This window comes from Mesoplodon mirus (genome assembly GCF_964341445.2).
Source record: "Mesoplodon mirus genome assembly, contig: HAP1_SCAFFOLD_898, whole genome shotgun sequence".
In the NCBI taxonomy this organism is placed as follows: domain Eukaryota; kingdom Metazoa; phylum Chordata; class Mammalia; order Artiodactyla; family Ziphiidae; genus Mesoplodon; species Mesoplodon mirus.
The window spans coordinates 37,855-50,595 of NW_028295143.1; positions in this window are offsets into that span (position 1 = coordinate 37,855).

Below are 12,741 nucleotides of genomic sequence, written 5' to 3' on the forward strand. Positions count from 1 at the left end.
ATGGGTGGGGTTGTGTTCCTGCCTTGCTAGTTGCTTGGCATAGGGTGACCAGCACTGTAGCTTGCTGGTCGTTGACTGAAGCTGGGTGCTGGTGTTGAGATGGAGATCTCTGGGAGATTTTTGCTGCTTGATATTATGTGGAGCTGGGAGGTCTCTTGTGGACCCGTGTCCTGAAGTTGGCTCTCCCACTTCAGAGGCACAGCACTGACTCCTGGCTGCAGCACCAAGAGCCTTTCATCCATCTGGCTCAGAATAACAGGGAGAAAAAGTAGAAAGAAAGAATTAGTAGAAGAAAGAAAGAGAGAGGGAAAGAAAGGAAGAAGGGAAGAAAGGAAGTAAGGAAGGAAGAAAGAGAGAAAGGAGGGAGGGAGGGAGGAAGGATGGAAAGAAAGAAAGGAGGGAGGGAGGGAGGAATGAAAGCAAAAGGAAGAGTGAATGGAAGAAGGGAGGGAGGGAGGGAGGAAGGAAAGAAAGAAAGAAAGACAGGAGGGAGGGAGGGAGGAAGGAAAGAAAAAGAAAGTGGGAAGAAGAACGGTGGGAGGGCGCGAGGGAGGAAAGAAAAAGAAAGAAGGAAAGGAGGAGCAGAGGGTGGGAGGGAGGAAGGGAAGGTAGGAAAAAAAGAAAGAGCAGGTAAAGTAAAATAGAATAAAGTATGAAATATAGTAGTGTTATTAAAATTAAAAAGTAATTATTGAAAAAAAAACGGACAGATAGAACCCTGGGACATATGGTGGAAGCAAAGCTATACAGAGAGAATCTTACACAGAAGATTACACATACACATTCACTAAAAGAGAGCAGGGGGAAAAATCCAGAATCTTGCTCTCCAAGTCCACCTCCTCAATTTGGGATAATTCGTTGTAAAAAGAGGAAAAGGGCGAGAAGTCTGAAATCTTGCTCTCTAAGTCCACCTCCTTAATTTGGGATAATTCGTTGTAAAAAGAGGAAAAGGGGGGAAAGTCTTAAATGTTGTCCTCAAATTCCACTTCCTACATTTGGGATGATTCGCTGTCCATTTATGCACTCCACAGACGCAGGGCACATCAAATGGACCGTGCAGCTTTAATCCGCTGCCTCTGAGGCTGCACAGAGAGATTTCCCTGTCTCTGCTCTCACAGCTCCCGGGTCTCAGCCTTGGACCTGGCCCCGCCTCTGCGTGTAGGTCGCCAGAGGGCGTCCGTTCTTCGCTCAGACAGGACGGGTTTAAAGGAGCCGCTGATTCGGGGGCTCTGGCTCGCTCAGGCAGAGGGGAGGGAGGGGCGCACAGTGTGGGGCGGGCCTGCGGCGGCAGAGGCTGGCATGACGTTGCAGCAGCCCGAGGCGCTCCGTGCGCTTTCCCGGGGAAACCGTCCCCGGGTCCCGGGACCCCGGCAGTGGCGGGGTGCACAGGCCCCCCGGAAGGCGGGGCGGACAGTGACCCGCGCTGGCACACAGGCCCGGCGGCGGCGGCGGCAGCAGCAGCCCCAGCGTCCCACGCCCGTCTCCGAGGTCCGCGCCTTTAGCCGTGGCTCGCGCCCGTCTCCGGTGCTTCCCCAAGCAGCCCTCTTAATGCCCTCTCCTCGCACACCAGGAAACAAAAGGGAAAAAAGTCTCTTGCCTCTTCGGCAGCTCCAGATCCTTTCCCCGGACTCCCTCTGGGCTAACCGTGGTGCACTAACCCCCTCAGGCTCTCTTCCTGCCGCCAGCCCCAGTCCTCTCCCTGCGCTCTGACTGAAAGCCGATACCCGAGCCTCAGCTCCCAGCCCCGCCCACCCCGGCGGCCAAGCAGACAAGCCTCTCGGGCTGGTGTGTGCCTGAGGGCACTGATCCTCTGTGCCAGAATCTCTCCGCTTTGCCCTCCACAACCCTGTTGCTGTGCTCTCCTCCGCTACTCCGAAGCTTTCCCCCTCCGCCACCTGCAGTCTCCGCCCGCGAAGGGGCTTGTAGTGTGTGGAAACCTTTCCTCCTTCACGGCTCCCTCCCACTGGTGCAGGTCCCATCCCTATCCTATTGTCTCTGTTTATTCTTTTTTTCTTTTGCCCTACCCAGGTATGTGGGGAGTTTCTTGCCTTTTGGGAGGTCTGAGGTCTTCTGTCAGCGTTCAGTAGGTGTTCTGTAGGAGTTGTTCCACGTGTAGTTGAATTTCTGATGTATCTGTGGGGAGGAAGGTGATCTCCGCGTCTTACTCTTCCGCCATCTTCCCAAGCTCTATCTTGATTACTTCAAATTTTTGGCAATTATGAATAAAGCTGCTCTAAAAATCTGTGTGTAGGCTTTCATGTTTTGCATTTGGATAATTAACTACGAGTGTGACTGCTGGATTGTATGATAGGTAAGCCTATATTTAGCTTCATAAGAAATTTACAAAGTGCTTGTACCATTTTGCATTCCAACAGCAATTAACGAGCTTTCCTGTTGCTCTATACCTTCACCAATATTTGGTGTTTTCCATGTTTTGGAGTTTAGCCATTCTGATAAGTGCTTAGTGGTTTCTCGTGAAATGAAGTTTTCTTTTTTTTAATAAATTTATTTTATTTTTGGCTGCGATGGGTCTTTGTTGCTGCGCGCGGGCTTTAGTTGCGGTGAGCTCGGGCTACTCTTCATTGCAGTGCACGGGCTTCTCATTGCGGTGGCTTCTCTTGTTGCGGAGCTCGGGCTCTAGGCGCGCGGGCTTCAGTAGCTGTGGCACGTGAGCTCAGTAGGTGAGGCTCACAGGCCCTAGAGCGCAGGCTCAGTAGTTTTGGCGCACGAGCTTAGTTGCTCTGTGGCATGTGAGATCTTCCCAGGCCAGGGCTCGAACCCATGTCCCCTGCATTGGCAGGTGGATTCTTAACCACTGCGCCACCAGGGAAGCCCAGAAATGGAATTGTATTAATTCTTTTTTACTTTAATTTGGATGCAGACCCTATTTAATTATTTATTTATTTAGTAATGTAGCTACAGTCTAGTACCTGAAAACGTTTATCCTAGAACCAGATTGTCTAGATTCAAATTCTAACCCTACATTTTGCTCCTTGTGAGACATAGGCTAACTACTTAGCATGTGCTTCAGTAGCCTTATAGATAAGATGGAGATAATAATACCATCTACCTCACAGAATTGTTAAAATTCAGTTAGATTATCATGGAACATATAAATAACAATAAGAGTATCTGGCCTATAGTAAACTCTTTTACCTTTAATTGTATATAATAATTTCATTCTTTTATTTTATCAAGGGGAAGGAATTGAGAATGTACTTCCAAATATTGATAGAACTAGGGTAATTATTTTAATTTTAAATTAATTTTAAAAACTCAGTTACATAAAGATAGAATTCCTCTATTTCTGCATCATTACCATATTTAGCTTTCAGCACAGTATTTAAATTTCAATTCAGTAACTTCACAGTTGTACGTCTTTTTACAAACTTTCAATATTGAGAACAGTGGCCTGAAGAATTTTTAAGCTGTTTTTGTTTTGTTTTGTTTTTTTGGTGGGAGGGAGAAGAAGGATAAGTTTTAACCCCACTATTTTGTAATTTAGTTTGGTCATGACTCTGATTTGATGAAACTGAGATCAGTATGATAAATGAAATTGCAAAGTTCAAGACTTTGCTCCACTGTTTATTGTTAACTATTCAAATGAACTGAATTCTTAAAATTTCAGTTGTTTCCAGAACATGCCGCTTCTGAAGCATCTTAATCTCAATGTGTAAGCAGATTGTTATTGTTCATCTAATCCATCAACCATAACTGCATTGCCAGTGGTCTGGCCCTAGGAGGGCACAAAGTTCATAGACTTAATTATTACAAACAGTATGTCTTCTATTTTAATTTTCTAGTGGAGGGTAACTCTGGGTCAGTCATGCAAGGAACTGACTTAAGTTCCATGTCCTTGAAAAATGTTGCCACCTCAGTTTAAATTAATGGTCTAACAGCTTCGACCATTTGGGGAGCACTCTCAGTAGTCATATGTCCTAAATTTGACTACTTTCATATTAGCATTGTTAAGACATTATGGGAATTCCCTGGCAGTCCAGTGGTTAGGACTCCACGCTTTCACTACTGAGGACCTGCGTTCAATCCCTGGTTGGGGAACTAAGATCCCACAAGCCATGCAGTGTGCCAAAAAAAAAAAAAAAAAGACTTAATTAAACCCCAGAACACAGTCGTGCTTGTCATGGGCATCATGTTTAAGAGTTCTTCTGTCACATCAAAATTTTCTTTGACACCACCAAATGATAGATCTAATTGGGTGGTAATATATATACATATATGTAGCTGAGCTCTCTTCCACTGCAATAGAAACGCCATAAATGATTTAACTTTTTCATAGAATTTGTCCTGTGAATTCTCAGCCTTATCTTCATTACACTGAATAATGGTGTTTGCCTTTGATAATGCTATTTTTGGTTATGGAGTGTGGGGCATGATTTTTCTCCTGCATTCAAGAGATAATCCTTTATAAACTCTCCATTCCTAAAAAAAGTTTTAACGGAGAAAGGGTATTTTTCAATTCCTATGTGATTGGATTTTGCAGCATAATCATTTATTATACATTGAATATTAATGTTTTATAAATCTGGGGAATTTCCAACTCTGCTGAGAAATTCCACTGGAAAAAAGAAAAGAAAAAGAATAATAAACTAAAATGTCCCTGTACTACTCAGTGCTCCTTTCTTGGTAGTGGAAAACACATTTCTAAGAAAAGTGGAAACTTTAACAACTCAAATATCTTCAAGATAAATATTGCCCTAAAACTTGCCTTATCATAAAACCATACAAAAATTAGACAGATTTAAAAAAAGGGAGTCAGAATTTTTTATCTAATTGATCAGAGCCAAAGGGCCAGTGATTCTTTTTTAATATTGAAATAATATAAAAAATAAGGTGTGGTCCATAAGTCAAAGGGATTCCTTAAAAGATATTGTATTTATCATAACTAAATTTAAAAACTCGAGTTTGCAAACAATATTGAAAGCAGAGAGATTAAGAAAAATTACCAATTTTTGAAACCTTTTGGACATTTAAAAAAAATGATAACAAATGGTATTTTATTAAATTTTAATAAACTGTGTACAACATAGAAATACTTGCCATATACACCATTCTTGGACATTTTCTTACAATTGTAAATATTCAGAGCACTTTACTATATTCCACAACAGCATTTTTTAAGGTTTATTTTTCATAAAGGAACAACTGTGTAAAAGATCAAGCAGCATCAATTTTCTGTTTCATTGCCCTCCAAGGCAATCTGTGGAATTAAATAATTGCAATTTTGACCTCTACTGCAAATGATCAATCAGCTGAGGCTTCTACTAAAAGTCCTTAATATGACAAAGACAAAAGAAGAAGATACAATTGTCAGATGAAGTGGCCAGAGATTTACTGATCTTATTTTTTAAAGTCTTTATTTGCACAGTAACAAATATAAATATTTGATTATTTCATTAAGTTTATCCAGTGAGTATTTATTTATCAGCTAAGAGGCCCTAGGCACTAATCTAGCCATTTGGGATCTAGAAGTAAATAAAACATAAAGAGACCCCTTTACCTTATGGTACAAGAATTCTTTTGAGAAGACAGATATTTGTGGGGAAAAAAAAGTAAACATGTTGTGTGTTAGACTGTGATGAAAGTTAGGGGGACAAACATAAGTTAGGGTAACAGTCCCTGTGGTGAGATGTGGTGAGCTATTTTAATAGAATAATGTAGGGTGACTTCTCTAATAAAGCTACCTTTGAAAAGGCATTGGAAGAAATTAAATGAACAAGCCAAGGCTCCAGGATAAACTTGGCAGGCAGAGCAGATACCTAAAGCAAAGGTCCTGAACCTTCCTGCTGGTCCAGTGGTAAAGAATCTGCCTTCCAATTCAGGGGACACACGTTCGATCCCTGGTCGGGGAGCTAAGATCCCACACGCTGCGGGGCAACTAAGCCCACGCACCTCAAATACTGAGCTTGCGTGCTTCAACTAGAGAGCCTGAGGGCCGCAAACTACAGACCCCATGCACCCTGGTTCCCGTGAGCCACAACTAGAGAGAAGCCCACACTCCACAACGAAAAGATCACGCGTGCTGCAACTAGGACCTGACGCAGCCAAAAAAAATACGGGAACTAAATAAATAAATAAGTAAATAGACAAATAAATAAAGAGAAGACCTAAGATAGATAAATAAATAAATGAATAGAAGGCCTAAGATAGATAAAGAGAAGGCCTAAGATAGATAGATAAATAAATAAGTAAATAAGTAAAGAGAAGGCGTAAGATAGATAGGTGAATAAAGAGAAGGCCTAAGATAGATAGATAAATAAACAACTAAATAAATAGATTAAATCAATCAATCAATCAATAAACTAAAGGCCCCAAGGGGCATTGTGTGTGCCTGGAAGTGTGAGGAAGTCAATGTAGTGGATGAAGACAAAGTAAGGTGGTAGGCAGTGAAGTTGGAGGGGTCACCAAAAGGACAACTGGCAGTGACTTAATTTGCTGTGTGTGTATGTATTTACCTTGAACCAGGAACTCTGCGTTCAGGCCACACACAACTCTCCATCCCTAAGTGATACTTTAGAATTTTTTTTAATGAGGAAGAGGGAAGAGAAATAACAGGTGTGTATCTATTTGCGTGTGTGTGTGTTTATTCTTTCCTAAAAACAGTACTAAATTCTTTGATTTTATTATTTAAAAGAACTGTTAGGAAATTTTATTTCTATTTTACAGTTGAAGAAATGGTTCACAAATTCTGTTTTTTTCTGCTTCCTAAACATATCCTCTTGCTACCTGCCCAAACAGTCATTCTGGGATCCCAGGGTGGCCAACAAAAAGTGCTAATGTATGCCTTCAAAGAAACACAAGGTAGAAATGACTTGGAAGTTGGCCCCAGATTTATCTGGGTTTGAATTCTAGTACTGCTACTCGTTGGCTAGGTTAACACTTGTTAACATAGTCATGCAAATATCCCAGGCACTTATTAGTTTCATTTGCCTGTAAAATGAGTATAATAATATCATGTATGTAAAGATTAACATATATAAGGAAGCTAGCCTAGAATCCCCAGATGAAAATAATAAATATTAGTTCCCGTCTTCTCCCTTCCTTCAGTTAGGAGATGGAGATCAAGTGGGGATTCAACCTGGTTTGGGGAAATTGATGGACAGAAAGAAAGCATGCGCAGGACCTGCCTTGTGAGGCAAAGCTCACTTCCCAGTGGAGAGTGGAGGTGTGTGGTCTGATCCCTTGAAGAGTTCCTGGTTCAAGGCCTGAAAAGAACTGAAGGTAAGGAAAGGGTGAGAAAGAGGGAAAGGGAAGTAGCAGCTGTGTATCTATTAAAATAATTAACAGCTAACACTATTAAAATAATTCAGGGGAGGGCTTCCCTGGTGGCACAGTGGTTGAGAGTCCGCCTGCCGATGCAGGGGACACGGGTTCGTGCCCCGGTCCGGGATCCCACATGCTGCGGTGCGGCTGGGCCCATGAGCTATGGCCGCTGAGCCTGCGCGTCCGGAGCCTGTGCTCCGCAACGGGAGAGGCCACAACAGTGAGAGGCCCGCGTACCGCAAAATAAATAAATAAATAAAAATAATTCAGGGGAGATTTGAATTTAGAATTGGTAGAGGTGGAGGTGGGGATGGTGGTGATATTCTGACGGTTGAACTAGCAGATGTGAAATAGGAAGTGAAAGAAAGTGAGGGGTTAATCATGATTATCAGCTTTTTGCCAAAAAAAAACCCCCCAAAACTGTAAGGCGTCTGTGGGACTATGGAGTGAAGCAAATTGGGGCAGAGAAAGATCCCTTCTGTTGAGTAGACAACACAATTGAATATGACTCAAAAGTTTGAAGGAGAAGATTCAGGAACACAAACAAATTGGTATGTAAATCTGTGAGACCAAAAAAAAAAAAGAGAGAAACAAACAAAAAAAGCCGCATTAATTGCTTATACAATAAGATGAAATCATTTTTCATTTTATATTTACTCACTCAAATATTGTCCGAATTTAAGAAATGCTAAGGGTTTATCCATTTTGAAATTTTCCATTTAAAGAAAAAAATAATATTCTCACAGACATATTCATCAAGAATGAGATGACCAGAACTTGAGGAAAGTAAAAATAATAATAATGTTTTGTGAATTTTATGCAAGTGAACTTTCTCGAGATGCTTTTGACTATTAATTTCTCTTCCTATTTTCTCTGCCCTTAGATTTGTTTCATGAACCACTGCTGAGAATGAGCTTAATGAGTAGTTTATTGGAGTTGGAAGTCACAAGAAAAACATACCAGGAGAAAATAAGATTTATGAATATGTACATCATTGCACTCTAGATTATTTCACTTATTAGTCAATACAATCTATTATCATTATAAACTATAATAATAACTAAGGAAATTTAGATTCAAAGAGGTCATGTAAAATGTTTTAAGGTCTTGTCTTAGTTTGCTAGGGCTGCCATCACAAAATACCACAGACTAAGCTGTTCAAAAGACAGAACTCTTATTTTCTCTGGAGGCTGAAGTACAAGATTAAGTTGGTTTCTCCTGAGCCCTCTGTCCTTGGCTTGGAGAGGGCTGCCTTCTCACTGGGTTCTCTAATGGCTTTTTCTCTGTGCAGATACATCCCTAGTGATTCTTCCTCTTCTTATAAGGACACCAGTCACATTGCATTAGGGCCCACCCATATAACCTCATTGAATCTTAATTTTCTCTTTAAAGGCCCTATCGAGAAATACAGTCACATTGTAAGCTATTAGGAATTAAGACTTCAACAAAAAAATTTAGGAGGACAATATTAAGTTCATAACACTCACATGGCTATTAAAAAAATAAAACTGAGATTTTCATACTCTCAGACTCCAAAATCCACCCTCTTTCCAATATACTGTGCACTGTTTGACATTAGACCTAGGCCTGAGACTAAAGATAGAGGTAGGAACACAGAGCTGATAGGGAGCAGAGATCATTCGAAGAGGCTTATGTAGTGGAGTTATATAAATTTGGTACTTCAGTTATTGCTCACTCTACCTTGAGTCAAATTACCTGTATGCCATTTAGAGCTTTTTGGTTTATTTTTTAATTAATTAATTAATTTTTATCGAAGTATAGTTGATTTACAATGTTGTATTAGTTTTAGGTATACAGCAAAGTGATTCAGTTATACATACATATATACCTAATTTTTTTCAGATTCTTTTCCCTTATAAGTTATTAAAAATGATTGAGTATAGTTCTCTGTGGTATATAGTAGGGCCTTGTTAGTTGTATAATTTATATATGGTGGTGTGTATATTTTAATCCCCAACTCCTAATTTATTCCCTCCCTCTTTCCCCTTTGGTAACCATAAGTTTGTTTTCCATGTCTGTGGGTCTGTTTCTGTTTCATATATAAGTTCATTTGTATCTTCTTTTTTTTGATTCCACATATAAGCAATATCTTATACTTGTCTTTCTCTGTCTGGCTTCACTTAGTATGACAACCTCTAGGTCCATCCATGTTGCTCCAAAATACAGCTGGATTAAAATCTCAGCAAGGCTCTTCGTTCATCGCTTACCAAAGGTAGACTCCTTGACTTTTAATTTACAGTTCTTCATCTCTAACTGGGAAAATCCTGTTTACTTTTCAGAGCTATTGTGATGTGTAAATGAAGTGGTAGGCTGCAGCAGGGTAGCTTTTCAGTAAATGCTATCTCATCCTGTCACTAGAGATTCTGGAAATTTTTAACCCTTGGGTCAAGCGTCTCAGTGTCTTTCATGACTACAAATATACTTTGAGTGGCCCCAACACAAACTATCAAATAATAAGGTATCTTAAACATGTTACAAGTTTGTTTAATATAGTGTTTGAGATTGGAACAAAAGAACAGTTTCAATATGGAACCATCTGTAGAAGTGAAAGGAAGTTTGTGCCAAAAAGATTTCCTCTGGCTAAGCGATGAATGCTTTGATCTAGAAGTTGACTTAATATAAAATTGCCTAATTTGTATGCTGAGAGAGAGAGGAGGTACAGAGCACTGTTAGAGAAGCGTTAGATTTTCCTGAGTTTAGTGTTTTATCAATTGATGCAATTAATTGTTTCTAGTCTATGTGTGTATGTATATGCATTTTATGTATATATATATATGTTTCTAGTCTATGTATATATACACATATACATCATAAGACTATATATAAATACATATTTGTAGTATATATAAAATATATAAAAATATATGTAAGGAAATATAACATTTTCTTATTGAAAAGGGGGAAATTAGTAAAGAACAATTATTGTATAGTTAAACTTATGTAATATATGAGTATACCCTAGAAAAAAGATCAATTCATATTTGTCTGATATATACATATGTATAAGACAGTTATTACTTGTCCTATATAGAAAGAAAACTTACTACACTTGAGATAGTATTTAACATGTTTGGAATGACTCCAAAAATGATTTGAAATAACGTGACTATTAGATGAAAATTGCCCTTTGAACATATTACCTACTGTGTGTAATTGTTACTACTGTAAGAAACTTATCACTAGTATTATAAGCATCCTTAATTGTAAATTATTGTTTTAAACCCAATTTTACATAAGATAACGCATTGCAGTGCATGTTGGTGTCAGTCCTTCTGATTTCAGACAGATCTTGAGTGCAGATGGGGACTGAGGAATGAGTTGAGGAGAGAGAGCTGAGAGTTCAGAGAAACCAAGACTAGAATTCGTAGGTCAGAGGAACAGTGACAGGGCTGCACAGAGAGAGAATTCCAGATGGCAGCAGAGTGCTCCCCTCCAGCATTTGGCTAAGTGCTGATCAGGGCATGTGTCTGAGGTTAGGGAAAACCACCTCAAGGATTGGGTGTAACAAGGCATGGCATTCACACAAAGGCAGTCATAGTGCATGTTCTCACCCCACCTTCCCGACTGGAAAACCTCAAAGTTTACAGGGTGCTGTACACAGAAGGGTTTTGCCTCAGTAGTGGGAAAAAATTAGCCTACAACAAAACTGCAAAAGTTCCAAATAACAAATCTTATAAACCAGATCCAGAGGATCAAAACATTCCTAAGGAATTTTAATAAATCTCAAAATTAAGCATAAGAATGTTTATAGAAATAAATATATCTAACACTCACTATGTAAAATTCACAGTGTTAGAAAACCAATGAAAAGTTACCAAGGAAGTGTTAGAAGTAGTAAGCACTGATATTAAAACAATTATTATACCTGTACTGCCTATGTCCAAAAGGAAATAGAAACAAAGAAGATAAAAAGTAATGCAAAACAGACTTTCAAATTTCTAGAGATGAAAATTACAATGTCCAAGATGAAAATAAATCGGATGTAATTAAAGACAAACTAAATATGGTCAAAAAAAGCTTAATGAACAATAAGCAAAGGGGTAAATAAACTGTACTATATTCATAAAAAGTAATAAAATGACAAAAAGGAATGAATTATTGACATACACAACATGAATAGATCTCACATATGCTGACAGAAAGCAGACAGACAAAAAGGGTATATATGGTGGGATTGAACATATACGAAGTTCTACAAAAATGCAAATTATTGCATGGTGACAACAGATTAGTTGTTGCCCGGGATTAGAGGGGTAGGTAGAGTTGGAAAGAATACATTAAAAAGACCACGAGGAAACTTTTTTGTCAACAGACCTGTTTATTATTTTGATTGTGGTGATAGTTTCATGGTTTTATACATACATCAAAACTCATCAAATTGCATACTATAATATGTGCATTTTATTATATAAACAACTTAATAAAGCTGTTTTCATATTAATTTACATGAAAGTATGAAAGAGCATGTAATGGATTTTCCTATCTCTTCAAACTTGTGTTTTAAAGACTTGAAATTATCACTGTAATGTTCAAAGGAGCAGTTTTACAGGGTTCACCACTGTAAAAATTTATATAACCTCATTTTTCTTCAAATTAAAAAAATAACATTGATTTAATGGCAACAATGAGATTTCATTTTTTATTATCTATAAAATTGCAACCACGTGTGGTAAAAAAAATCTCTCTGGGTCTCTTACGTATTTTCTGACCTTGAGAGTAGAGGCAGTGACTTCTAATTTTCCAGATTATCTTTTCAAAGACTCACCATTCAGTCTAAGAACTGAACATGACTCTTACCTTGATATCACTTGCATGACTCTGGTGACCTTTCCTCTCTTCTGATCCCCTCAGAGGTAACCACTATCTTCAGTTTTGCATTTAAAATTTGTTTGCTATGAATTTAAGCTTTACCAAATAAATTGAGAGAATTTATGGGTTATTTTTCTGTTTTTTTTGACATATCTCCTAGTGTTAAATATGCAAGAACAGTTAGGCAAACAACTAATAACAATGTCTGCATCATAGTGTGATATTTTCAGTTTTTAAAAATTCAATTGTGCCAAATTATTTTCTTGGGGCTTCCCTGGTGGCTCAGTGGTTGAGAGTCCGCCTGCCGATGCAGGGGACACGGGTTCGTGCCCCGGTCTGGGAAGATCCCGCGTGCCGCGGAGTGGCTGGGCCCGTGAGCCATGGCCGCTGAGCCTGCACGTCCAGAGCCTGTGCTCCGCAACGGGAGAGGCCACAAGAGTGAGAGGCCCGCGTACCGCAATAAATACATAAATAAATAAATAAATAAAATAAAAAAGGCTCTGCTTTCCCCCATTTAAAAATAAATATTTTCTTAATCTCTTGGATCACCATATTCACCCAACAGAACACTAATGTGTGTAACAGTTGCGCTACTCCCCTGCCATCTCTTAGTGAGATCTCTCTGTGCTT